Below are 23,192 nucleotides of genomic sequence, written 5' to 3'. Positions count from 1 at the left end.
CTTCATCCACCTACATGACCCGCTTGTCCCCTAAAGACACATGAGTTTGTGACCCCAGACTAGGTAGTAAACACTTTACAAAGTTACAAAGACAAATTTATCTCCTCCTAGCCTTGATCTGGATAAGTAAGGATTCTTAACCCATTTTATAGGTTTGGAGCCCAAGATTCAAAGACATGAAGTTGCTGTGTGGTGCAGCTGGGCTCACACCTGTCTGACCCCCAAGCCCACCCTCCTTCCAGGCCTGCATTAAGTAATGGGTCGATCCCTGGGGTCTTCCTGGGCTCACTGAGGCTAAGGGTCCTGCCAGGCCTTATTGGAGGCCCTCACACTCCACCTCTCTGCCACCGGGAGGAGAGAGGGGAAGGGCTGAGGGGTTGGCAACACGTGGAATGTTCTCTGACTCTCTGGTCTGGGGTTCCCCCAGAGGATTAGGAGGGATCAGGAGACCCCTGTGACGAGGGATTCCCAGAGAGGCTGGGCTGGGCAGCGGGCAGGGTGCAGGGCTGGGTGTCAGGGGATTGACTGGGTCCCTTCCCTTCCCTGAGGCTTCCTGATTACATGACCACAGGGAGGCCGATTCTCCACAGACCTTGGTTTCCTCATCTGCAAAATGGCGCTAACCTCAGCCTTTCTTCGCTCATGGGGATGTTGGAAGGAGCTCAAGAGACAAGGATTTTGCAAAGTTGCAGAAACTCAGGGCAGAAGATAGTGTCATAGTTATAGTATCATGATTAAGAGTACAGGCTCTGGAGGGGAATCGACCATGTGAAAGGTGTGTGTCCTTGGGCGGGTCACTTAACCTCTCTGGTCTAAAGTTTTCTCTTCTGTAAAATAAGGCCGATCATAGTTCCTACTCAAGCAATTGTGAGCATTCAATGAACTATCTGAATAAAGTGCTAGCACTGTGCCAGGCATACAGTAGGTGCTTAATAAATGGTAGCCATGAATATACAACCTGGACAGATAAATGGGCGTATGATGGCCAAAGATGGGAGTGGTATAGGAATGCTGATTCCCACAGAACAATGGCTCTGGCTGGCCCAGGGGCCCAATGCAGGGGGAATAGCGTAGAAATGACTTCAGCCTAGTCCAGGCCATGGCCTTCCCCTCTTTCTCCTCCGTGGCAGCACGGAAGCAAGAGTCACAAGGAAGACCTGGGGCTTTCGCTTGGGCTCTGGGAGGGCTTGTCCTGCTCCCCAGAAGGTCGGCTCAGAGCTCATTCCTCTCTACTCCCTGCCTCTCACGGAAAGCCAGCCTGGAGGCCTGGCCCAGCGGGTGGGCAGGAGGTGGTTGACCCCAGATGCTGGGCAACTTGGTCAAGTGGGGGCAGTTTCAGTCTGACCATGATAAGAGCCTGAGGTTAATGGAGGGACCCAGCGGTCCCACTGTCGGATGCTGGAGGGACAAGATTTTAAACAAGCCCTCAGCCTTGGAATCCACTGCCCTTTCCAGGTAGCTGGGCTGGGGAGGTCCTCAGGGTGCTAACACTTGCCCCTCTCTGAAGAGCTTCCCGCAGGTACTTTCTCCATTTCATGATCCCAGAGGCATCTCCTCCATGGCAGCTCTGCAAAGGCTGAGGACAGCCTGGGCTGCTCTGCCCTCTGGCAGGGCCAGTGGAGCATTCCAGGCAGGAGAGTGGACTCAGGGGCCAGACCAGTGGGATCTGAATCCCGGCTCTGCCACCTGGCATCTTTGACAAGTGAAAAAGCCACCACCACCACCAAACCCTCTAGCGCCTCTCTTTCCTCATCTGTGAAGTGAGGTAAAACTATGTGATGTATCTCATAGCTTCCTGTGAGGAATTATTGAATCGGCCTTACAACGGCCTGGCACAGGGAAGGGCCAGCTGCTAGTATTTTGGTGCACGTAAGTGGCTGTGTTGGGGGAGGGGGTGAACACTGGGCCCCTCCACAGTTATTTGGAGGTCCAGAGATGGGAAGAAATAACTGAATTAGAGAGAAGCAAAGGAAGTCCTTATTGGGACAAGGGACAACATCATAATCTCTTCTATGCCTCATATGAGCTCTCTGTGCTCAACTGACTCATCCAAGATGCAAGTACTGCTCTTCTGATGCTTCAGGCCCCATCTGCTCTGGTAATTTCACTTGTACCCCTGGATCCAGCCATGCCTGAAGTATGACTGGTTATGTGGCACCTATAGATTTCTTTCTTCCTTACATTTGTTTGAGTTGAATTACTTCTAATATATAGATAAACATCCCAGCCACATCTGCACACTCACAGATCTTGTGCAGACTTGCTCCTCAGCCTTACACACCCAACTGTCCCCCAGCTGAAAGCTGTCTTTTTTTCTCCTTCCTGTGGCTGGCTGCTTCCATCAGGGCTGCAGTACTGGCAGCTGCCATCCCTGCAGCATCAATTGCGTGATTGAAGTGTTCCATTAGCCCGGAACGGGGGAGCCATGATCAGATGTGGTTTGTGGAACAGCTGCCCGTGCAGGGCTGGTAGTTAATTAAAAGCCCCATGCACTTAGTGATTAACTAATCACAGCATGGTGGCAGCCGGCAATGATGCGGTGACTTTTCTGTGGGAGTCAGCTGAAGTTCCAAATGTCTGCCCTGGGGCGGCGGTGGCAGCGGGAGGCTTGGGTGGCCCCGGTGTAGACGTCCCAAGCAGTTTGCAGAGCAGATTCCCAGGTGTCTCTCCTGCTTAAAGCTCCCAGGAGAAAGAGTGAAAGGGAACCTGGGTGGGGAGGGTGAAGATGGGGACATCACTGCGAAGGATGGGGTGGGGCTGGAGAGGAAAGGAGTGAGGGCTGTCAGGATTTGGGAAGCGCCAAGGCGGGAGTCCCGGTGGGATGTCGGGAAGGCAGGGAGGGGATTGGCCACAGGGGCTGGGCAGGATCCTGGGCCAGCTCAGGGGAGGGAGAGATGATACACCCCTGTCCATTTCAGGGCAGTGTGGCACAATGGTTCAGTGATGGCTCTGCCACTTACTGCTTGTGTGACTGTGGACATGGGTTTCAACCTCTCTGCCTCAGTTTCCCTACCTGTAAAACCTGAGATTAATAACCATACCTGTTTCCAGGAGTTGTGGTGAGGATTAATCTGTGTGAAAGATTTCTAACCCAATAAGCACGTGAAAAATATTACCGAGTGCTATTAGAAGCAGAAGACTACTTCCCCACAGTAAGGAGATGAAGCGCCATGAAAGTGAAAAGTGACCTTGGCTCCAACACACCAGGCTCTACCCCTCCCCCAGCTTCCCTAGGAGAAGGCTGGGAACTTCAAAAGCCATGAGGCCTTGAGGCTGGTAGGGCTGGGGCGGCGCTAAAGGCCAGGTTGCGGTCTAAGCAAGCGGCTGCTCGAGAAGCTGCGTTTCCCTCGAGTACCCCAGGCTGTTACCCCTGGGGCTGTACTTCAGCACCTCGGTCACGCTCCTGGGCCCAGCGCCCTGGTTCCTGATTCTGACCTTGCCCACCTGGGTGACCCCACACGACTGCAAGTAGCTGTGACTTTGATGTCTTTAATCTTGGCCCCCAGACTCCCTCCGACTCAACAGGAAAAGCTCATACTTCCTCACCTCATACTTCCATGCACCCCTGATCTGCTCCAGCCTGTTCTCAGTTCTATCTCTCATTACCTCCGTGCTGCCTGCAGACCCCGAAGCTGCCACGCTTTTGGCTGATAAATGCTTTCTCTACCCTCTTCCCATTTCACTTCTGGAAGTCTGAATCCTCCCCTTCCTTCAAGACCAAGTTCGAGAGTGTTTTCTGCAGGGATGCTCTGCTATCTCTCTTGTTGCGCTGCTTTCAGCTGGCCTGGGGGTGGCTTGGTAGAGTTCCATCTCGACGCGGTCCTGGAGGGCCTCCCTGAGAGGGCATTGCTGGAGCTGAGCCTTGTGTGAACCTGGAAAGAGGTCCTTTGTTGGGAAGGGGCTGGGGGAGCCCGTGGAGCTGACTAAGGTCTAGGAGGCTGGAGTGAGGAGGAAAGTGATGTGAGGCTGGGCAGAGGACGAAGGGCAGCAATGGCTCACAGCAGGTGCCGTCATCCCTCACTGGTGTGAGGTGGGAGACCTCACCTGCCTGTGCTGCAGCCTGGCTGGACATCACATGGCCTGTGAAAGTCCAAGTGGGGAGATTGGGTTCCCAGAAATCGACTGTGCATCTGGGACTTGTGTGAAAGTGATAGGGACAATCTGACTGGCTGAGCCGCTCTCACATGATCACCCCTCTGCCGGGTGGGACCCTTGACTAAGAGTTCCGAATGTATCTTGTGGGGAGGGATGGTTCTCAAAGGCAATATTGGGGTGCTAGTATCACAGAGGACAAAACCAACAGATATGTCCCCTTCACTGAGCCACGTCCAGTTTCTAGGAGGGACATGTGTTATCCACGTCTGTGAGGGGGCGCCTCCAACATCTGTCCAGGCCCTTCCCTGAGGGGTCAGGCCATCGCTGGGAAATGGTCAGCAGGTGAGTGCCCCTTCACTGTCGCCCCCAGGTCTACCGCTGAGGGCGCAAGTGTCTAGGATGCTCTCCAAATTCTGAGGAATGTTTAAGGTGGGTCAATGCGCTATCTCTGGCTGCCGTGTGACTGTGGCGACATCTCTGCCTTCTCTGAACCTTTATGTCCTTGCTGGGAATAAGAGACATAGTGCATGAGAAAGTGCTTTGGAAACTGTGAAGTGCTCAGTCACACCACCCATGACTGCTTTTATCTCTGCTCACGGTTTAGGAGGGAGCGGCCTGTTTCTACCCTTTGGTGTTGGCCCTGCTCCCCTTTAGTCCCCATCCCTCCCCCACCCCCTGCCTCCCCTTGGGGCTGGGACATGTGCCTGCATTCCTGCTGAAGGTGTTGCTGTGGGAGCCTGTCCCAAGGCTTTGTCACTTCTTAGCCCAGAGGAGACATGGCTGTGAACGGGGTGGGTGTGGGGTGCCTGGGAGGCTGAAGGGCAAAGTGGTCCCAGGGTGGGTGTGGGGGGATCTGGGGAGCAGCAGTGATGTGAAAATGGTGTGGAGGGCAGGGGCATGGTCCCCACAGCCTTGCTCTGAATAGAGGACATTCAGGTCACATTCCCTATGGCAAAGTCAGAGGGACCCAGTTTCTCAGCCAGAATTGCTGGAAATAAACATCTGGAGCTTGTCACTGATTTGGGGGAGCTCTTGGTTTTCATGGGATTGGCCACTCACCAGATAATTCGGTGAGTACCTTGTCAGCTCGGCTGCTACAACAAAAATACCACAGACTGCATGGCTTAAAGAACAGAGATTTAGTTCTCACAGTTCTGGGGGCTGGGAAGTCTGAGATCACAGCCCTGGCGAGGGCTCTCTTCCTGGTTTGCAGATGGCTGTCTTCTTGCTGTGTCCTCACATGGCAGAGAGCAGAGACAGGAGCAAACTCTCTGGTGTTCTTCTGACAAGGACACTAATCCCACGATGATCTAATTCCCTCCTCAAAGGCCCTACATCCTAATACGATCACAATGGGGATTAGGATCTCAGCATATGGATTTGGTGGGGTGGGGGTCGGGGACACAGACATTCGGTCCACAACATACCTCTTACAAGTTCACCAAATTCATTCATGTCTATTTTCTCATTGGGCTGTATCTGCATTTCACAGGGGGCACACCTAAGCCAGAGGGGCCAAGAGATTTGCTCAAGTCCACACAGTAGTGGCTTAAGCTTGATAGAAGTTTCTCTCTCACTTAAAGAAGTATGTGGTGAATGGTTCAGAATGACCCTCGGGACCAGCTGTACTACAGCCTACCTGGACACCATACAGGCTATGAAAGACCAAATGGGGAGGGAAGGAAGTCCTAGGTTGGGTTTCCAGAAACAGACCCTGCACCCAAGATTCCTGTGAAAGTAATTTATTAGGAAATGTTCCAGAAATGACCAGGAGGGGCTGGGAAGTGATCTACATAGAGTCCTTGCCCTGTGGAGAGGGAGGCTGGGTCAGCTCATCTGCTCCAGGGCTTGTGACTTGTGACTTTTTGGGAACTGAACCTCTCACAGAAGTGTGCAGGTGGGTTGGCAAGGGCTGCCCTGGCCCTGACCATGTCAGGGATCCAGTCCCCTTCTATCCTGTGCTCCTCCATCCTCCAATATGGCAGCATAGGCTCCAGCCATCATGCCTACCTTTCCAGCCAACAGAAAGGAGGAAAAGGGAAGAAAGGGGGTGCTGCTCTCTATAAGGACACATCTTTGAACCTGTACATGGTGCTTCAGTTTCCATGTTTGGGGCCAGATCTAAGGCTTGTGGGTACTCCCAGCTAGCAAGGGAAGCTAAGAAATGAAGCCTTTATTCCAGGCAACTTGTGCCAGCTAAATTTGGGTTCTGTTACTGAAGAAGGAGAGGGGATAGATGTTGGGTAAAAAGTAGCAGCCATTGTTATAGCTACAGAGTGTGAAAATGGACTTGACCACAGTCCTAGAGATTTCTTTGCAAGGGAGCAGAGAGTTGTAGCTGTTAGGAATGGGGTCTTTACAAGAGGAGGAGTGGGCAGGGGCTGAGCTGCAGGATCTCTGGGTCCACTGAGGTCCTTATTTGTGGGATAAGACTCCACTCAAGGAATAGCTGACTCCAGAAGGATGGTGGTGTACACAGAGCTCCCTGGAAGTGTCTTAGGGGTGGGCAGGCAGGGGGAGCTGTATCGAACTTAATCCTTAGCTGGGAGCTGGGCGCTTGGCTTTTGAGTTCCTGGCTTACCTGGAATCTTCTAGGTCTCCTTCGGCAGGCCTATAACATGCCTCAGGCTCCACCATCTGTAAGATGGGGACAATGTGAGGAATTCAGGGTCAGACAAGGCTGAGGTAAGAGGTACTTAATTCTGACATAACATTTAAGAGGGTGCCAAAAATCTCAGCAATTAAGATCAGTATTTTAATGCAGTATTTTTTTACTGTGGTAAAATATATATAACATAAAATTTACCAGTTTAACCATTTTAAGTGTTCAGTTCAGTGGCATTAAGTATATTCACATTGTTGTGCAACCATCTTCACCCATCTTCAGAACTTCTTCATCTTCCCCAAGTGAAATTCTGTATCCATTAAACACTAACCCCCTATTCCCTGCTTCCCCCAGCCCCCAGGATAACTCTACTTTCTGTCTCTCTGAATTTGACTAAGTAGTTCATATTAGTGGAATCATGCAGCATTTGTCTTTTTGTGACTGCCTTATTTCACTTAGCATAACGCCCTTGGGTTTCTACCATGCTGTAGCATGTGTCAGAATTCCCTTCCTTTTTTTTAAAAAATTAATTTTTATTGGAGTATCGTTGCCCCTTCCTTTTTAAGGCTGAATAAAATTCCACTGTGGATATACCACATTTTGTTTATCCACTCATCCAACGATGGACACCTGGGTTGCTTTCTATCCTTTGGCTATTGTGAATAGTGCTGCTATGAACATGGGCGTGCAGATATCTAAGTCCCGCTTTCATTAATGCAATATTTAAAAAAAAATCAAAATTCATGCAAAAAAGTCCATTATGAATAGACTATCAAAAAGTGCAAGACGAGATCAGTAACAGCCAGTGCTGAGCCACAGGAGAGCAAAGGGGAGGATGGGTGATACTCACCTTGCACGATCCTGTTTGTGGCACTGCCTTAAATCTTGTGCCCCAGGCCAGTTCCTCACTCTCCTCGCCCTTGTCCTGGCCTGATGAGGATGAAAGGACCCTGGCTGAGCACGCTGGGCCAGGAGCCTCCTCTTCCCCTGCCACCCTGGACTGATTTAGGAACTGGAGTAATGGAGAAGCCTCTAGGTTAGAAAGCTGAAGCTGGGGTTTCTTCTCCCCTTGGATAGATTCATCTTAATTAGCCCCCTCAGATAACGGTTCCTTCCCAGGCTGAGACAGCTGAATTATGGAGACAGTCACTATATCTTCCTTCCCCTTGAGTTGTTTTGCCAAGTGACAAAAAAAGAGATGCATGTCCCCTGCTCCAGGTTGCCTTGCAGAGTTGGCTGTGAGGTCACTTAATGAGGCAGGAGACAAGGCTCCCAATCTGTCACCTTGTAGCCCGGGCAGGTGGTGCCTGGCACTGTGTGCAGGGTGTGACTGTGGGTACTACCTGCGTGAGTGAGCGTGTAGGGGTCCCACCAGGACGAAGAGACATTCTCCTTCCTGAGCTCAGAGCCCCCAAAGAGGAGAACTTGTGAAATTCTCAAAAGGGAGCGCCTTCCCTTAGTCATTCAAGGAACATTTAGTGAGCACCTACTGTGTGCCAGGCAATGAGTGAGTAGGTGGGCGTGAGGGTCGGTAAAGAGATGGGTCAGTTGTGGTCCTGAGCTTATAACAAAAAATAAATGTTTGTTCATGTGTCAGGAACTGAGGTGCGCCCGGTTATTGGGTGTGAGGGAGGGCAAAGGACAGGGTGGTGAGAGTCCGTCCAGCTCCCATCCTTGGCTAGGGAGTGTGTGTGTGTGTGTGTGTGTGTGTGTGTGTGTGTGTGTGTGAGAGAGAGAGAGAGAGAGAGAGAGAGAGAGAGAGGGGAAGGGGCTGCCCTGGACCTTGCCTGCTAACCTGAGACTGACCAGCAGATGGCGAGAGTGCTACGGGAACGTCAGGGACTGCTGGGGAGGGAGGGAGGAGAGAGGGAGGGAGACAGAGAGACAGACACAGACGCAGAAACACAGAGTCAGAAACAGACAGAGACAAAGACAGAGGCAGAGAGAGAAAGAGAGAGACAGAGAGAGAGACAGAGACAGAGACAGAGACAGAGAGAGACAGTATATTAGTCTGTTTGGGCTGCCATAACAAAACACCATAGACTGGGTGGCTTGACAACAGAAATTTCTTTCTCACAGGGCTGGAGGCTGGCAAGTCCAAGGTCAAGGTGCCAGCAAGGCAGGTTTCATTCTGAGCCCTCTTCTCTTGGGTTGTAGGCTGCCGCCATCTCACTATGTGCTCACAAGGCCTTCCTTAGTGCATGCTCCTGGAGGGAGGGAGGGAGGGAGGGAGAGAGAGATAGAGAGCTCTTCCTGTTCATATAAAACAGGCAGTTCTATCAGATTAGGGCCCCACCCTTGTGACCTCATTTAACCTTAATTAGCTCCTAAAGACCCTCTCTCCAAATACAGCCACATTGGAGGTTAGGGTTTTAACATGTGAATTTTAGGAGGCACAATTTAGTCTACTGCAGAGAGAGAGAGAGAGAGAGAGACAGGGAGAGAGGGAAAGAGAGGAAGAGAGACAGAGACAGAGATGGGGGTGGGGTCGGTGGGGGCGGGAGGGAAGAGCCCACGGCACTGGGTTGGGATCAGAATTCCTGGTTCTGGGCCAGCTTTGCCATTCACTTGCCGTTCACAGATGCTGTGACCCCAAGCAGACACTTCTCCCTTGGAGCACCCACATCTTCACCTCCAAAGGAGGTAGACGTGCACCCCTACCATACCTGCTGAAGTAGCTACACACTTACAGAGAGCAGCTCTTAAGAGCCTCCCCCCTGTTTTCTCACTCAGGGACAGAGCAACCCTATGAGATGGGCATTCACATTGCCTCCATCTTTCAGATGAGGAGACCGAGGGTCAGGGAAGCTAAGTGGCCTGCCCAAGGTCACACAGCTCGGACTCAGACCCAGGTCTTCTGACCCTGTGGTCTAACTAGTGAGCGCTCTGAGAGAGTAGAAGATACAACACAGATACGAAGGAAACTCAGAACTTCTTCGCACAGCTAAGGTTGACCAGTTGGTCTCTCACTGGGGGTCTCTGCTGGGGCTTCCACAAAACTCTGGAGAAAGGGCAAATTTGGTGCAGGGAACACAGGCCCCCAAGCTAATGGTCAGGAAGCTGGCCCAGAGACCTGGGAACCCAGAAAAACACTTCCTGGACACAAGGATACCAAATAAAACTGTCCAAGACGGTGGCTTCTGTCCTGCCTTGGTTCGCTGGATGGTGAAGCACATCTTGCTCTTGGCTTCCACTGTGTGGCATGTACGGGGCCGTATGCAGAGGAGAATCTACTCCTTTTCTCTCCGAGACACACGAGGGACGCCTAAATCTAATAAGTTAATTTAGACTCCTAGAAACAAGATTAAATTTTCAAATGAAGGCAGGCTCTGACAGCTAAGGCATAAATCTTTTATTTAAAATGGAGACTAAACCCATTCAAATGCAATCAGCAATGACAGATGCAGATAGAAACACGCTCTGATAGAATAGACGCGGCGTGGATTTGTTCGCTCTTGGTGACATATCACAAAGGGTGACCTTAAGTTCAGTCTGAGTGTCAGCCAACAGTGAGGACTCTGCATCCATTTCCATGTGGCTTGTTGACCCAAGGTGGAGCCAGGGGAGATGCCAAGGCAGGTGGGAGGGAGCCAGCCTTGGAGGGCATCGTCCCTTTGCTACCCCCTCAGCTGCCACAAGAGGGCAGGAAAGAGGGCCAGCAATGTTTGGCGGTCCCCAGAGTGGCAGCAAAGGAGCCTGAGGGGGAGAGAATGGGGAGCTGTCGAGAGCAGGCAGGAGACAGCCGAGGTAAGAGGAGAAGGTAGGTAAGGACACGTGGGGCATTTCCTGGAGCTGCCAGGGCAAAGGAAGCTCTGCAGACCCCAGACCTCCAAACAGTCTTCTGCTTCAGCTGCCTGTGGGTGGGCATTCCTGAGTGCCAGACACCGTGCATTCCCTACACGATCTCACTCTATCCTCACATCAAACCCTTTTACAGATCACAGGCTGAGGTTCAGAGGGGTCAAGTCCACGCCTGAACTGCGCAACCAGTTAGTGCCAGAGTCACGAGCCCTCCCAGGGCGTGCTGACTCCAGTCCCTCACTCTTCCCCTCTGCCACTCCACAGCTCACAGACATCCAGAGATGCCGGGGGGTCTAGCAAACATACTGGCACCCTGTTTGTTCTAACTCAGGCAAAGAACAGAGAATGAGTTCTTCTAAGTATCGCCCCCTTTTTGAAATTTTCAGTTGCTTGCTGCCGCCAGACCTCTTTACAGCAGCACAAACTCAAAGTCACCACCACAAACATACAGCCCTGAGGACTGGGGGTTCCCAGATGGATACCCCATGAGTTCATGTTCAGCATGTTCCCAACTTATTTGAACGTGAAATGTTTGTGTTCCTTTCATTAGACATAAGATCACATCAATCCATCTTCCAAGGAACCCATTCTGGGAAACATTGCTCTAAGAATATTTCAAGTGGGCCTGTGGCTCCCTGCTTCTCCAGACTGCGTATTATGGTACATGAAACTTCGCCGTTAAATACTTGAAGCAGATGCCCAGAGAAGCCATCGTTGACACTGGTGGTTTTCAGTCTTTTTAGGATGTCTCCTTGGGTAACTTGATGAAAGTTGTGGGGGTTTTTTTTCCCCCCAGGTGGAGAGAAGCATGCACACATATTATGTACATACACTCGAGTGTTGACTTCAGATTGAGGGGTGTGTGGGTTCTTTGTTGCCCAGAGGCCTCAGGCCATAAACCTCTGCTTAAAGTCACCATCAGCTGGAGTCCTTGCTGCCGCTGGCAACCGAGCACTTGGCCTTGGGAAGAGGGCCAAGCCTGTTGGGTTTAAGGCTGCTGAGAGGGTCTGGGTGAAGGGGTCTGGTACACTCCTGTCCTGTGACAAAGGAAGCCTGGAGGGTCATGCCAGTATCATGTGTTCAATGTAGAGAGTACTCAACAGGCTTCCGGAGTAGGAATGGAAGGCATCAGGCAGCTTGGTGAGCAGAGACCTCTCTGCAGGTCTGAGGGACCTGCCCACAGCCCTGTGGGGAGTATGAAGGTCAGGGCTCCCACATCTCTCAAAGCCCCCCATAGCCTAGTGCATGAGAATCTCTGTTGCTGATGCTTGCCCAGCACCCATTCCCTGTCCCCCCCTCTTCTGGGGATAACACTCTGGTTGTCCCTGGGGAACCACCCCCCGCCTCAAACTAGTCCATGTGTGTGGTATGGCTCGGACCTTGCCCCCAGATTCAGGGCGGGCTCATGACCCAGATTCATGACCTGGACAGTCAGAGGATCCATTTTTCAGGTCACAGTGACTGGTTTAGGGATAGGCATGTGATCCAGGCCAGAACGATTAGTTCCAAAGGGATAAATTATGGAACTTTTCCTGAGAAAGAGCAGTGTTCTCTTGGGACTGTGGATAAAAAAGTATGCCTGGAGCTGCTGGTGGCCACCTTGACCCATGAAGAGAGATTGCCTGAAAATGGATCCTCTACTGAAGAGATCAGGTAAGAGATGGAGAGCTGGGGTGTCTCAATGAGACTGTTTGAAACTATATCCAGCCACGACCCAAATTAATCCTATCCCTGGCACAATTACATGAACCAGTGCATTTCCTGTCTTGCTTAAGAGCATGTGTGTTGGATTTCTGCCACTTGCAACTGAAAGAGTCCTGAAAAATCCCCTGAGGTTAAAAACACATCCCAGGTCCATGCCAGGTAGCTGAATTAGAATCTCCAGGAATGTAGATCTATCTATCTATCATCATCATCATCTATCTATCTATCATCTATCTGTCTACCTACCTATCTATATAGATATACATATCTTCCTGGGGGATCTAATGATCTAACAGCTCTAGCTTGTAATAATTTCCCCTGCTTTTGTACCATGGAGGTCACAAGATGCCCAGCTAGGGAATCCAAGATTATCCACATGTGGAATTCATCCAGTAGAAGCCCAGGAGTCAAGATATTTAACATGGTTTGTCCTTAGTTTATTCCCACTTTCAAGCTCTCAAGTGGGGCTAAGAATCACGTGATTGTGACAACTTAGCTTTGCACAGGAGCGAGAAACTGCTCTGTGTTCATCTAAACTCATCTCCTCGTCTTCCTGTACCCACTGCTAGACCACACCTCCTATCCCCTCTTGTAGGTAGGTGTGGCCATGAGCTGGGTTCTAATCAATAAAATGTGAGAAGTGATGTATGCCATTTCCAGACTCAGCTTATAAAAATCTCCCTGGATATTCTTCATGATTTTTCCTTTTAGCTCGATAAACACAGGAACCTAAACACAGGAAGCCATGTTGGAAGGTGTCAGAGCCACAAGGAGGAAGGACCCCAGGGTACCCGGTACCAGAATCACTCTTGGAGGCAAGCTTCCTGGCTATCAGGAATCCCTGTTTGGGCTTTACACAAGCCAGATATAAATGTCTATTGTGTTAAGTCACTGGGATTGGGGGAATCCCAATCCTACAGCTGTTTCCTTAACAGTGAATTTTTATGAATTTCAGATAACTTTTCCATCCATTGATTCATCTGTGTTTTATAAGAACTCTGGGTGGCAGTCTGGGAATGGCATTTTACAGATGACAATGCTTGTTCTAGCTTAAGTAGTTGGTAGGAGGATAGAAAATGCTTCTCAAAAGAGGAGTTTGATGCAGATGTGAAGAGACTATGATGATAATAGCTCTTTCCTTGGCCCTGGCCCCTTCCTATTTGTTCAGGCATTTCTGTAGTTAGAGTTCTTCCCTGGGACTCAGCACCCAACTTCCCACCCTCTCTGCCCCCAGTCCTTTCCCAGTGAAGACTCTGGGGGCTCTGCCTCTGTCCATGGTGCTGAAGCCAGTGGCGTTTATAGAGCCTCGTTATGGAATGAACTTGGGCTTAAACACTAGAACTGCGCTTTACTTCTAAACATTTGCTCCCTTGGAAAGTCTTTTAACCTCTCCAAATGTTAGTTTTCTTATCTGTGAAATGGAAAATTATACTTTCTTCATGAGATTGTTGTGAAGATTAAATAATGTGGAGAAACTACTGGTGTAGTAAGAGTGTCATTTTACACCCTTCTCCCCCACTTAAAAATTACTGAACCACTTCCTTCCCTCCCTCCCCTCCCACCAAGAATAGTAGGTGAACTGAGGATGATTCTTATTTATGTGTAATATTGACTTCAAGGGTCAGATCTATCATCCACTGAGGTTTGAGTGAATTCAGAAAAAGGAAACAGACTCTAGAGAGACTATCCCTCATGATTCTAGCTGCTATAGGCTATAAAGGGTTACAGAATATTCTAAGAGTTTAAGGGAAGTGGAAATTTGAAACTTGAGGAAAAGTATTTTTTGTGTCCCCTTTCTTCACTTGTAAAATGGTGAGGGGGGGCGGGTGGCAGCTCAGCTTTTCTGACCCCATAGAACAAGGACAGCTTTTAGTATTCTCACCGCTCGTGGATCCTCTTCTTTGTAAAGATTTTGCCAATTAAACACTCTGCACTTATTAAGGAATAACTAATTCACTTCCCCAATTTTATTAATAAAAGACATTTAGGAGTGATTGTGCGATAGAAACAGTATTAAGCTTCCCAGTTTAATGAAGTGGTTGATGCTGTACTTAGTCTGTGTGGTCTCATTATCGGCTAATGCGTGGATTCCCTTAGGTTTTCTGAATTTTTGCCAAGAATTCACAGGACCCAATGCTACTTCTGTGAACCTCAGTGCAGGAGTCATTGCTTTCAGTGGGCTCTCAGAATCCTTCAAGCTCTGACCTGACTCTGTTGAGCTCTGATATACCAGGAGGGGTGGAGCACAGTGGGCACAGGAGAAGAGGAGGAGAGGGGTTGTGGGAAAGCAATATGTACCTTGGGGGTCGGAACAGTAGGGACATCCCCTAGTGTTTGGCTTAATGCTCGTCTGGGAGATGGGGAGAGAGGGAGGGGGAGAGAGAGAGAGAGAGAGAGAGAGAGAGAGAGAGAGAGAGAGAGGCTGTAAAGTTGGTTTATTAATGAAAACATGCCCACCAAGAGAAACAGTCAGTTGGTCCTCTTTCTGTCAACACGCTCTCTCTCGCACATAACATAGGAAGCTAATTTGAAATAAGAAGGATGCTTGGTGGGCATAGAACTAGAGTTAGGGAGTTCATAGTTTTAACGACATTGTCTTCAAACTATGATGGCTATTGGGATAAAACTTCCTAGAAAGGGCTATCCAGGCCCTTTCAGGAGTGGAAACCCCTCTCCGTCCCAGATAATGCTGGAAGCCATCCACTAACGCTTTACCTTTGGGCTCTGCCCCCCACTCGTGCCTGCTACCAGGGAACCCACCTGAGACATTCAAGCTGCTGCACTTCTTACCTGCTCTGCGGTTCAGTGAAGCTTCTCTTAGTATGGTGAAGGAACGGCCTCCTTCACGCTGCTGGCCTCCTTTTGTAATATCTTATTGGTTGGTTTCAGCCTCAACGGTGTCACCCTCAAGTTAGGATGACAGCCATTCTGGATTTGAACTGATGGCATTCCGAGTCCAGAGCCCGTTCTCTTGACCACAACCCTAACCTGCCTCTCTAAGGCACCTGGCCCTGGAACCCTAGAGGCACATCTCCTCCTTGTCCACCCTGTACAGAAAGCTCAGCCAGAGGGCCTGGTGAGCTAGAACAGGAGGAGGTCTCCCCCAGGACGCACCGACCCTGACTCCAACTCTGCAGCCTTGGCACAGCGGGGGGTTTACTCTCCTCCCAAAGGCTCAGGGCTCGGTCTCTCCCCGGGTTTATGAGCTGAGTAGGTGAAGGGCATGTTTGACCTTTCCAGTCACTTCTCCCTGCTTCATCACAGTAGCTGCTACAGAAAAATGAACTTCTTTTTTTTTTTTTGCGGTACGTGGGCTTCTCACTGCTGTGGCCTCTCCCGTTGCGGAGCACAGGCTCCGGACGCGCAGGCTCAGCGGCCATGGCTCACGGGCCCAGCCGCTCCGCGGCACGAACCCGTGTCCCCTGCATCGGCAGGCGGACTCCCAACCACTGCGCCACCAGGGAAGCCCCAGAAAAATGAACTTCTTTCATGCGTTTCCAACTGCCAAAAACACAGCAGGCGCGGCCAAGGACTAGGTGTGTGATTTGCTGTAAGCCTGGGACCTCGTCCTTCCTGCAGCCTGACGCTGCCACGGCCCAGATGCAGAGCAGAGGCCTAGTGACGTCTCCCCTGGGCCCAGGACTGAAGCCCCCGCAAGAAGGACAGAAGCTTAGAGGGCTACACAAGGTCTACGGCAGCCATTTAACTTTAAATCTGCTCCCAGCACCCAGCTTTCCTCCCTCACTCTCAGCCCCAACGTTTACCCTGATCCTCCTGGCCAGCTCGCTGCACCCCCGTCCCATGCTGCTGCCTCCAGAGCGGGGACATCTCTCCCACCTCTGGGGGGTCACCCACTCCTTCCCAAGTCCCTCGCCTGGGATGAACTGCTCCTGCCTTCGTCTTGCTGTTCACTTTGTGACGTGCGTTGTGTGGTTCCCTCCTCTATTGTGGCCCCTTTACTTTCAGTCTTGGGTTCTGTTTATTTGCAGGCTTCCTTCTCTTTAAAACAAAACAAACACAAGGTGCCATTGTCTGGATCTTGAGAAACTGCGGAACCCTCCTCTTTTTGCATTGCTGGGTACATTTCTTGTTTCTACCCGAATGATCGGCCAAGGCGAGAATGCTAATTTATCTGAGTGGGAGTATGCCAACATCACCCTGAAATAAAGGTGTCGGCACTTAGGATAAAACCCGAACCCCTCATGATCTGGCCCCACTCACCCTGACCTCATCTCCCATCTCTCCTCGTCACCGGCTAAGCTCTGGCCACACAGCCTTGAGTCTGGTCCTCAGGTGTGCCAAGCCTGCTTCTGCTCAGGCCTTTGCAACCATCATTCCCTCTGCCTACAGCACTCCCCCTGCATCTCTGCAGGCTGGCTTCTTCCCAGCACGTGGGCTCAGCTCAGCCTTCCCGGACCTCTCCATCTTGCCCCATACTCCCCAGTATCTCTCTATTGGAATATATTTTCCTGATATATTTTCCTCTCTGCACTTAACAATTTCAGAAGTCATCCTTTCTTTAAAAGATTAGTTTCACTTTGTTATCGTCATGCTCCACTAGGACATAAAGTCCACGTGAACTGGGATCTTGCCCATTTGCTTTTGCTACATCCTTAATGCCTAAGAGTGCTGGGTGCACAGGAAGTACCGACTTCAAGTTTGCTGAATGAATAATGGTGGGGTGATCACATACCAGTATCACATGCGAATGTCTGTCCTTCTCCTGTTTTGGGAGTTTCTACCCCAGCACCTAGTGTCTTGCCTTTAGCATGGAATAAATGTGAATGAAATGAATTAAAGGGCCCCTCACCCACTAGATTATCTTTTATGGGACAGGCCAAGTTGTGTGTTTCTGACTCCCCAGCATCTTGAAGAGCAGCTGTTCAAAGCACCTGTTGAATTGAATAGCATCCTTTGAAAGTATTATGTCAACTTTGGTAACTGAGGAAGAAGGGCCTGTCTGGTCCTTTGAATGTGACTTGTTGGACAAACTAACACCTTGAGTTCTCATTCTCAGTTGTGGGTTCTGGGTCATGTGAGTGCAAAGGCTGTACCTCACACAGCAGATGTGTTGATGGAAACAGGGAGAATCTGCCTAAGATGCCGAGTGTCAGAGGAGCGGCACAACATCATTCTGACACTTGAAAATTGCAAATTTGAAAGACTCCTTCTCACTTGTCAGCTATCCAGGCCTCCCCTGCACAGATGGCTTCCAGGCCTCGCCCTCCCAGGCTGGATCTCCCATTGTCCCACAGCCAGCCGGCTGGTATCTTTGAGACCCACCATCGGCACAGTAACTCAAACGTCCTAGTCGCTTGGTTTCAGACTGTTTTCTCAGGTCTCTTTCAGTTACAAGTGACTTTAAAAAGGGAATATATTGGCTCAAGCACAGAAAAGATGTTGGGTAGAAGTTGCTTCAGGTGTGGCTGGATCCAGGGGGCTCTGTGTGACTGTTTATTCTTCACATGGGGTCTCCCATACGGCAGCTGTTAGGGGCAAGGTGGCCCCTAGAAGCCTCAGCATCACCCCTCTACTTCAATTGTCCAAACATTACTCACTCCATTCTAGCCACTCACTTTTTTCTGTTCCTTAAATAAACCAGGCATACTCTTGCCCTAGGATATCTGCACTATTCCAAGTGCATGGAAATCCCTAACCCCTCCCCTCCATGGCTATGTATCTCATTCCCTTACCTCCTACAAAGCTTTGCTCAAAGCTACCTTCTGAAGCTGCACCTGACCACCCGATTTAAAATCAGAATCCATCTCCCCAGCATTCCCAGTCCTTACTTTGCACGTCCTCTGCCCCCTCCATAGCATTTACTGCCTTCTAACTTCCTGTATATTTATTATCTCTATTGTCCTCTAGCCCACTAGAATGTCTGTTTTGTTGGCCAATGTTTTTTCACCAGGAACAATGTTTTGTTCACCAAGAACCCAGTAGAGTCATGTCATATAGTAGTTGCTCAATTTGTTGGATGAATGAATGAAGCAGAAAGAAATTAATTCAGCATCCAGACATAGGAAATACAGCAGTAAACAAACAAAAAGCTCTGCCCCTTGGGACCTTACTTCATTGCGGGGAAGGCAGAGAATAAATGAGATTCTTAGAGAGTTCTAAATACATGGAGTTTCAGGTGACAGTAAGTGCTGGGCAGGCAGACACGGCAGATGCCCACAGTCAAGGCGAGACCTAGTTCCTGTCGTATGCTGAGAACCTGACAAGGATGGAGATGATTCTTGGTTCCTCTGCTGTTTAAATATTACTCCTTTTGAAAGCGAGACAGGATAAGCGCATTGCTAATGACAGTAATAAAGTGTCTCTCAGATTTGTTTACAGGCTGTTTGCTTTTATTTTCATTCCCTTCCCGATTCGGTTCAGGAGCGGGTATGGGCAGCCCCCTGCCAGTCCGCATTCCCTTGACATTTCCCACTCACGTGGTGTAATGAAGAAATATGCAAACTGGCTGGGAGCTACTGGTGTTTGGAAGCCCCTCTTGGAGCGGCTGCTGCGGGGAGGAGAAGAGACCCAAGCCAATAAGCAGGTATTGATTTGCATTGGCATCAATGTCTTTTTATATCAACACAAGTATTTTATCAAAACTTGCCTGGGGGGAACATCCATCTTCATATTGACAAGTGGACGATATTACATAGTATGGAGCTCTGCATACAAATATAGATGCATAATCAATATTTCATCATAAAATTATGATCTGGTTTTGATGTTCTGCAAAAAGAATCTCAAGATGAATAACAATAATAATTTTGAAATGCAAAGATTGTTTTTCCATTTTAATAAAAGTTGGGGGCTTCTGCTGGCCATCCTATGTGGGCAGCAGGAAAAGACCCGTCTGGCTGGAGGAGGGGTATGGTGGGAGCATTTGCAGACCAGAAGGCTGCCTCGGTTTTGCTGTTTGAGAATCAATTGTGGACACACTCTAGGCCTATTCGTTCATCTACCTGTGGCCCCCATTGCTGGCCCACGTCCGGACGCTCTTTGGTCTCTTCATCACTTCTGTGCCAGCTTCACTGTATCTTTGGCTCCAGGGGGTGGCAGGTGCCACTCTTGCGCTCCTGGAACCACTTTAACTGCGAAAGCTGAAAACTGGAAGGGACTGGCTTTCTATCCCCCTGGGTGGCCCTCAGGCAGAGATTGAGGAGTGGGATTAAGAGAGCCCAGCTCCTGGGCTTCCCTGGTGGCGCAGTGGTTGAGAGTCCGCCTGTCACTGCAGGGGACACGGGTTTGTGCCCCGGTCCGGGAAGATCTCACATGCCGCGGAGCGGCTGGGCCCGTGAGCCATGGCCGCTGAGCCTGCGCGTCCGGAGCCTGTGCTCCGCAACGGGAGAGGCCACATACTGCAAAAAAAAAAAAAAAGAAAAAAAAAAAAGAGAAAGCCCAGCTCCCTAGGTCTAGTTCCCTGGGGGATCAGGTGGAAGCTGCCCTGGGGGCTTTGTTTGATCCTGTTCCTGTTCTCCCCCTGCCCCCACTTCCTGGCCTACTTCTGCTTCCCCCTCATGAGACCCCCAGGAACATTTCATAATATGACACCTGCACAGGAAGCCTTGTCCACCAGTGTGCTTCTGGGAAGTCTGACCTAACACATACCACCCATTCCAAAACGATTTATTGAGTCTCTACTGTGTTCCAGGCACTGTGGCAGGAGTTAGGGATAGAACTACGAGGGAAGCAGATACAGCCCGCATCTCTGTATCAATTTTGGTGCTTTAGGTGGGCTATAAAAAAAGGAAATCTCACACGGATGGGAAATCAGAGGGCTCCAGCGCCCTCACGATACAGCAGCACCACGCACCTGGTTCTTCCACCTCTCTGCTCAGCTGGGCGCAGGGCTGGCTTCACCCTCAGGCTGGGAGCATGAGGCTGCAGCGCTCCTAGCCGTCCCAGCCAGACATGACAGCACCCAGAGGAAGACGAATGACCATCCCTTCTTTTGGCTTTCTCTTTAAAGCAAGGATGCTTTCCTAGGTCCCTGTCTTCCCTAGCAGAACTACCTTTGTCTCATTGGCCTGAAATGGGTCACATGCTCCCTCTCGGAGCCTGTAGGGACAGGCTACAGGCAAGGGGGTAGAATTACCCTTGGGCCAGTCAGGTTCACCCTGGGGCCTGGGGGTTAGGATGGTTTCTCCCGGCTTGGGGACGTTTGAGGCCATGGACCGCTGAATGCAACAGCGGGGGTTCTGTTAGGAGGCCGAGAGTGTTGATGCTGGGTGGGGACCACTGCTCCTCTGTCACTCTGCCCTCTGGGTTCCTTCCCGGCACCTCCCTCTGGCCACCATTCAACACTCACTGTCTGTTTATGCGGTTTGGTCTGTCTTCCTTCTACACGGTGACTCTCTGAAGGCAGCAACCTGTTTTGCTCACTGCTCACCGATGAATAGCATAATGTCACACATATAATTTGCTCAATAAATATTTGGTGAATAAGTGAACGGTAATAGTGACCAAACGAGTGTATAAACGATCATCTATGGTTTGAAAAGTAGATGTGAAGTGAAGGTGAGGGGGTTTCCCACCACCCTCCAGTGGGGCATGCCCCGTGATGATGGCAGGGCAAGGGGGCCACCACTCCCGGATGAAGGAGCCAGGATAAAGCAGGAAGGGCTCCTTCTGGAGGGAGCGAGGGCTGAGGCTTTGGATGAGAAAGGCCTGGGCTCACCTGGGCTCTGACACCAACTTTAGGTGTTACCCCTCCTCTCTGGGCCTCACTACTTTCTCTAGAGGAGTTGGGAGGATTCGATCATTGACCAATTTGTTGAGCACTTCTTATGTGAAGATGCTGGGATGCACGCAGGAAAAGCACAGGGTGTGATTCAGGCATTTGGGGGACCCAGCTGTGGGGCTCAGGGCTGGATCCTTAAGCTGAGGTTTGAAGGATGCATAATCGGGCAGCTGGGGGTGGAAATGGGGATGCACCGCAGGCAGAGAGAAAAAAGCAGGTAGAGAGATGCTGGGGTGGGACCTGAGCTTGTCTGAGGAAAACAAGGCTGGCCTGGCATGAACTTGGGGTGGGCAGGGGCGCATGGTAGGAGATGAGGCAGCGAGGTCAGCGGGAGCTGCAGCCAGGAGGTGGCACAGCACAGACTTTGTACTTTATTCCCAGGGTGACAGACATTACGGATGAGGTTCAGAGTGAAGCGAGGGGATGAAGATGGGCAGACTGGGTGAGGGGCTGCTGCAGTCTCCTAGCAGGAGTCGAGGTGGCTTGGATTGGCACAGTGACAGTGGTGAAGGAGAGAAAGGGCCTGACTGGAGAGGTCCTCAGGAGGAGATCTGGTAGCTGGGAGTCCAAGATTCTGCCCTGGTTGGGCGTCAAGGACACCTGTCCTCTCCTGCTTCTTGAGCAGTATAAACCAGGTTCTTGCCACCCAGGAGGGAAGCTTTCTTTCACTCTGTGCCCAGGGAAGGAAGGGGTGAATCAAGCATAAGGCAGCTAAGAAATACTATGTAATCAATCACGCTAGCTTAAATTAAATGCAGTCTCCAAACGTGTTGCCTAGCATTTTTTCCACACCAAGCAGAGGCCAAGGTGGATAACCAGTACATCGAGAGTATCGCTATTTGAAGGTGGAGAAAGGCATCCTCATTATTTCTGGTGAATGAGAAGGTTGGTGGGGGGAAAAAATAAGGGAAATGTTTTGGGGCATAAGTTCTAGAAAAACTAACACCTTGTCCAAAATGAGTGGTGATGTCACGGAAAGCGCATAGAATTTGGAGTCAGAATCCCAGTCATGCTGTGTGACCCTGGGTGGGTCATTAGCCTCTCTGATTCTTATTTTCCTCACCTATAAGATGGGGATGATAACGGTTGCTTAAGAAGGTGACTGTGGGTATGAAATAAAATAATGTTGGTGAATGTGCTTTGTCAGCTGCAAAGCACTATCTAATGTCAGGATTATCAAGAAAGTATTTTTTAAGCAAAAAGAAAAATCAGTTGGGTGATACTATTGAATTAAGGTTAATTTGGGGGTGTTATGTATTTATGCTTAGGAGATGCATGCCAAAGTATTTAGGAGTGAAATGTCAAGTTGTCTAGAACGTTCACATCGTTCAGTAAAACCCAAAATTGTACAGCTCAGTGCATTATCTGTCTATACAAATATCTCCATCTATTTATATCTGTATCTATATATTAAGAGACATAAAGAAAAAGTGGCATAACACTAACCACTGGGGAATCTAGCTGAAGGGTATGAGTGTTTATTAAGTTATTCTAAACTTTTCAGTAGATTTGAAAACTTTCAAAGTAAGAAACAGGGAGAAAGTCACAACTGGACTGTGGATCTAAGTATGAAAGGCAGAACAATACCTCAGGAGGTCACTCAAGGCAATATCTCCTTGACCGTGGTCTTCAGTAGGGAAGTGCAGCCACTGCCACACTGTGGCCTGGCAGGGCTGGAGCAGAGGGAAGAAATGCCCCAGCTTCTCTCCCTGATCCCTCCCATCTCTTCCTGGTACCCCCGCCCCCCGCCCCGTGGGCTGAACCCACTCAGATACCAAGGGCGGAGCCTGGTGATAAAACGCATGGATATCAGCCTCCAAGGGCACAGAGCTGGCAGCAGGGTGGAGAAGGGCAGAGGATGGGTCCAAGGGACAACTGGAGAATGACCATCACCCTCCTTTTGCCTTTTGCAGCGACCGGCAGGCAGATACACCTTTCTCTCAGTCCTCCTAAGGCTAAGTGATAGGAAAATGACACCGTCCTGACCAACAGCTCAGCTGTAAAGTAGAGTCTCTGCCTGGATCTGGGAAATATTTCCCTTTTTTTTTTTTTGATTGGAGAATGATGCATGAGGAAAGCCAGTCTCTCCCTCCCTGATTTTGGATTTTGTGGTGTGGGGACATGACGCCAGGGACTGCTGCAGCCCTGCTGCCACCACGACGGAGGGAAGGCCAAGAGGATGGTAGAGCAGCCCTTTATAATTCTGCACCTTGAAAAAAAAAAAAATTCTGCACCCAATTCCAACAG

The 23,192-nt window shown here is 50.1% G+C and overlaps 1 protein-coding gene across 1 annotated transcript in view; it reads right to left on the bottom strand.

Annotated features, from left to right (window-relative positions):
- C19H16orf78 (chromosome 19 C16orf78 homolog) overlaps positions 1–19,322 on the bottom strand; it is a 44,901-nt gene extending 25,579 nt beyond the window's left edge. Inside the window, exons 1-4 of the mRNA XM_030833074.2 lie at positions 8,778–19,322; positions 7,551–7,712; positions 5,523–6,732; positions 5,246–5,433 (exon numbers count right to left, since the gene is read on the bottom strand). The gene's annotated coding sequence lies outside the window, so the exon portion shown is untranslated. The remainder of the gene's footprint in view (positions 1–5,245; positions 5,434–5,522; positions 6,733–7,550; positions 7,713–8,777) is intronic.
- Between the last annotated feature and the right edge of the window lie 3,870 nt (positions 19,323–23,192).

This window comes from Globicephala melas, chromosome 19 (assembly GCF_963455315.2).
Source record: "Globicephala melas chromosome 19, mGloMel1.2, whole genome shotgun sequence".
Lineage (NCBI taxonomy): Eukaryota > Metazoa > Chordata > Mammalia > Artiodactyla > Delphinidae > Globicephala > Globicephala melas.
The sequence above is the reverse complement of the archived record's forward strand: the minus strand, read 5'-3'. Positions and strand labels throughout refer to the sequence as shown.